Here is a 5,164-nt window from a genome sequence, read left to right as displayed (position 1 = left end):
GGCTTGATAGAAGTAAGCAGCAAAGAGTCGTAACTTAAAGAAAAAAACGGACAGGGCCGACAGATTTACCTGATGTAAAGAAGATCCTAAAAGTCTCTGATTAGTCGACTCTCTCCATTTAACACTTTCCTCTCTCTCCTTTTTTCCACTGACTCAATTCTAGTTTATTAGATTCTTGTTTAAAAGAATGCAAAAAGTTCAATAGAACTAAGAACACATAAAAAATAGCATAGAGGATCAAGGCCATTACCAAAAGTTCCTCCCAAGGATCCTATATCCTATTGGGTATCTGTTCCCCGCCTTTTCCCGCTAGGATCGGAAATCTTATATTTTCCATATCCATATACCGTTGAATCCTTGGGGTTCCAGAATCCGCCTATTTTACTAGTCTTCGGAAACGGAAAACCCTGAACCAAGAAGAGTTGGATATGTTATGTAGGGTATGTTTTTTTTTATTAATTTTATTTTGAGCTCTCAAGATATCGATATATACATATACAATCTCTACATAATGTCTCTCTCTCTATCTCTATATATTATATATATAATATGTACATTATGCAGTAGACCCATAATGGGAAATCCAAGTGGCTAATTTTTGAATTAAATAAAAAGCCCTTTTAACTCAGTGGTAGAGTAATGCCATGGTAAGGCATAAGTCATCGGTTCAAATCCGATAAAGGGCTTTTTAAATTAGTGGTAGAGTAATCTCGTGCTAAGACGTAAGTCGTTGGTTCGAATCTGATAGAGTACTTTTCTACTAAATTGATTCACTTTTTTTCTTTGTTTTTGAAACTTTCTCTATATTTTTAGAGAATTTTATGACTTAGTGCGGGATGGATGCATTTTTGGTATGAACACTAAATGAAGCACGGAGAATTAATCTATAACGATCAACTAAAAAAAATCCTAGATGAAAACATAACAGAAAAGTTGGAAAAACTCTTTGCTTTGGATCTATTTATACTTTTCGAGTATATTGACAATTCCAAAAAACTGCTCATACTATGATTATAGTATAATCACGAGCGGTTGTATATGGCCCTATCGTCTAGTGATGCCCCTATCGTCTAGTGGTTCAGGACATCTCTCTTTCAAGGAGGCAGCGGGGATTCGACTTCCCCTGGGGGTAGGGAGTATTATGAAAGGAGGTTAATCATAGATTAGCAAAAACCCTAGAATAAATTCTTCCTGGGTCGATGCCCGAGTGGTTAATGGGGACGGACTGTAAATTCGTTGACAATGTCTACGCTGGTTCAAATCCAGCTCGGCCCAAACCAAAAATCTAGGGCTTCGTGAGTATGAACTAAATCCTTTTGTTTTTCTTCCATAAAATAAAATGTCTGATCTATAGAAATAAAAGATAAAGAAAAAAGGGAAATTTTTTTTTCTAATCCATATCTCTCTCATTCCTTTCTTACAAACAAAAGAGTTTTTCTTATTGAAGGCTGGATTATTATCCATTTTTAGTGATAAAAAATCACGACATACTAGTTATGTCACTCTCACTATACCCACGTATAATATAATATGTGGGTATGTAGTATATGATTCGTCTATTTCTTAGAGTACGAAAGACGAATCGAATCTTCTTATGGTTCTATTTAAGAATGGGTATGCCATACACCCCGCGGGGATTGTAGTTCAATTGGTCAGAGCACCGCCCTGTCAAGGCGGAAGCTGCGGGTTCGAGCCCCGTCAGTCCCGAACTAGGGTTCAATGAATGGAGAAATTGATATTTCCTTTTTCCATGAAAAAAAGGGGCAGGGAGCAAGATCAAATACCCACAGGGCACCCTTACTTCACTTTTTTATTTTGCATCTCTCATTAAAGAGGGAGGGAGGGCATATAGGAATTTTTTTTTCACTACTCCCAATCGATAAAGAAAGACACACATACGATATGTGGATTAGTAGAATTTAGGATATTATATTACTCTATCTTTCTTTATGATGATACCATCCTCATCTTAATTTCCTATTCCACTCTTATGGAATAGAGTACCGGTATTTTACCGGAATCCATACATAAATCGTATTCCCTTTTTATTTCAGACCTCTTTTCCCCATCTCACTTCTACTGCTTATTTGGATGTCTATGTGACCCATAGAAAGTGAAAGTTGGTCATATAATACATACATAATTGTATGTATAACTATAAGAAAAAGGAAGGGAAATTGTATAAGATTAAGAAAGTATAAGATTAAGAAAGCTCGTGGGTTAGAGATATAGAAAAGAAAAAGTAGAAAAGGATTAAAAAAGAGGGAATTCCTAATCCAATCAAAAAACCCATTTTGGTCTTAGTGTGGATAGAGGATCTTCCTATGTTATACTATATAACTCTCATCCGTGAAATATAACTCTCATCCATGAATTGATTTGATAGATCCGATATTCATAATATTGAATTGATTCAGTATTATCAGAATGCAAGCCCTACCCTTGAATTTACAAGATACCCCTTTTTCCTCTCCATGGGATTACATCCCGAGTTATTGTGAAAATAAAAAATAAAGAGGTTATGGAAGTCAATATTCTCGCATTTATTGCTACTGCACTGTTCATTCTAGTTCCTACTTCTTTTTTACTTATTATTTATGTAAAAACAGTCAGCCAAAATAATTAATTGGAATTCCAATTAATCATTGAAGAAATTAAAAAGGGATTAAATAAAAAAAATCCAAGTCTTAAATGAAAGGATCTGGTTGGAATCTTAAAGTGTGGTAGAAAGAACTACATATAGTTTTTTCTACGACACTTTAGATTCTTTCTATTATATTATCTTTGAATCTACATAGAATAGATTAGTAGATTGAAATAGTTAAGTAGTCTAATTCAATTTCTTTTTTCATTGCATCCACTTAATTTCAATCAGGTCAAAATAAAAAAATCTAAGACAATTCTTGACCAAAGAATCCATGGAAGGAAAGAAAAATAATATGAAGAATAGACTATAGTAAAAAGTAAAAGGAAATGGAAAATGTGTGATATGCCGTGAATAGTTCCGTGGAAGAAAGTCTAATTTTCTTATGTATAGAACTTTTTTTAACCATTCGTCATTTCTAGTAGAAATTCTGAATTGGTATAATGGCTCTTTCTTACATTACAACTTACAATACAAGAGTTTCTTACAGGAGTGAAACAAAACTAAAGAAAAAGATTAAAGAATAACGTTTGACAAAATGATTAATGCAAAATGATCCATTAAAGAAAAGAATTGATACAACAATTTGATTACTTAATCAATTAGTAGTATCCCTAGAGTCCACTCCTTCCCCATACTACTAGTGAAAGAGAAAATGTAAAGACTACCATTAAAGCAGCCCAAGCGAGACTTACTATATCCATCTAAATTATGTCTCCTATTTCTATGAAGGGATTATTCTACTATTGATCAATAATCATAGTGGAATCAAGGGTACAGAGTCAAAAAGGGATTCCGCCCTAAGGCCATGGATCAATCAGTTCAAGGAATTTACTCCTAACAAATTCTTATAGGAATTCTGGTAGAATTAGAGAGCATTAAAAATACGAGATACTATAGCCCTTTTTTCCTTAAAAAAGAAAGAGTACGGGAATGATGTCCTGAATAGAAGAAGCGGGAATAGGAAGATTTTTTATTCCTTTTGTTACTCTTTTTTTTTTTTTTAAGCAAAGGACGCCCGAATATACCATAAAATTATCGATAGATAAATATTTATTGGATACCTACCTTACCTAATGTTTATTTTTGACCTAAACCCTGCAGCCTTGCTTTGTATCATTCTATGAAAGAATGAAGAGATTTTATCCATAATACAACTCCTAAATTGATTTTTGATCGACCTATTTAATCTGATTCTCGTTAGAATTAAGTAGTCCTTACTTTAGTGTATGTAGGTAACATAAGATGTACGATAAAAAAATGTATAATAATTAGTAAGTCTTGATATTCTTTCGTGGAGTCCCTTCTTGAATCTTAGATTGAAAAAAAAAAAGAATGCCCCTTAGGGACCTTTCTTTGGATACCAAGATTTCTGACATCTTATCCTCGTATTTTAAAATTATCAAATCGAATCTCAATTAAGAACCAATTCAAATTCATATAATAAAAGAATAAGGAAACACTACCTCACCCCTATTGATAACCATTTTGGCCACTACCGTCAAAACAAACCCTAACCCTAGTTTGAGGATAGAACTATGGTATGGTTTCTCTAAACCCAGTATCGGCAGGCCCAGTTACTCTCTTGCCCGAACTTATGCGAAGTAAAAATTTATCGAATTCGATCAGCACTATAAAAAAAACCTAAGTATTTTATTGATCAGGCGGCACCCAGATTTGAACTGGGGATAAAGGATTTGCAGTCCCCTGCCTTACCGCTTGGCCATGCCGCCAAAAAATCCGATCAAAAATCTAGAAAACAGCAAGTATTCATCCACGTTTTCTTACGAAAAGCCCCTTTTATTTTGAATATAATTCTACTTACTTTTTTCCAATCTTTTTCAAAAATCTATTCCTGCTTTTTTTGATCCAGTTTCTATTATTCTCCTCGATAGATTCTATCTTAAAACATACATTGTTAACACAATAAAACTTCCCATTTCTTTCTATTGAGATGAAAAAGAAGAAAAAGTGGATTTCTATTCACAGGCTGCAAAATTCAGAATAAATTGGAACCGTTAACTAGAATTCTCTTTTTTTTATTGCAGTAGTGAACTACTCTTAAATCGGTATTATCTCCCCCCCCTTCAATGGCATAATAAAATATTATGGCTTTATGCTTAATCCGTGTATAGGTAAACTTTAGGTCCGAACAGCATTATTATCCAAAGATCCCCTTTATGTACATATCTCTATGGGGAATCATGCTTTAATTTTTCAAAGTATTAAATTAAATATCTTGAATAAAAAAAGGAAATTTGCTCTGATATAGAGTATAACCTGACTATCTTGGCGTACCCAAGTGAAATTACGATAAAAGAAAAGCATGGATATGGGGAGAGGTGGATAACTAGATTGGCATGTACTTAAAAAAGGGACTTACTTTATTTTAGAATTCCACAATGAAATACTGAATTTTCTAGCAATTATACTACTCCGATCCGAAATAAAAAAGAACCCTCAAATTATTTTGAGAAATTAAAGTAAGCACGCTATTCTAAATCGAAGTAAAGTCAAACT

At 33.5% G+C, this 5,164-nt stretch overlaps 3 non-coding genes across 3 annotated transcripts; all 3 read left to right on the top strand.

Moving 5' to 3' along the window:
* The first annotated feature begins 614 nt into the window (after positions 1-614).
* On the top strand, positions 615-686 carry TRNAT-GGU (transfer RNA threonine (anticodon GGU)). The gene has a single exon. It is a non-coding gene; the product is annotated as a tRNA-Thr (tRNA).
* Positions 687-1,193: 507 nt separating this feature from the next.
* TRNAY-GUA (transfer RNA tyrosine (anticodon GUA)) lies at positions 1,194-1,275 on the top strand. The gene has a single exon. It is a non-coding gene; the product is annotated as a tRNA-Tyr (tRNA).
* Positions 1,276-1,633: 358 nt separating this feature from the next.
* On the top strand, positions 1,634-1,707 carry TRNAD-GUC (transfer RNA aspartic acid (anticodon GUC)). The gene has a single exon. It is a non-coding gene; the product is annotated as a tRNA-Asp (tRNA).
* Positions 1,708-5,164: the final 3,457 nt, after the last annotated feature.

The sequence above is a fragment of the Triticum urartu genome, unplaced genomic scaffold (assembly GCF_056163025.1).
Source record: "Triticum urartu cultivar PI428250 unplaced genomic scaffold, HENAU_Tu73 scaffold2, whole genome shotgun sequence".
Classification (NCBI taxonomy): domain Eukaryota; kingdom Viridiplantae; phylum Streptophyta; class Magnoliopsida; order Poales; family Poaceae; genus Triticum; species Triticum urartu.
Note: the sequence above shows the minus strand (reverse complement) of the source record. Positions and strands in the feature narration are given on the sequence as shown.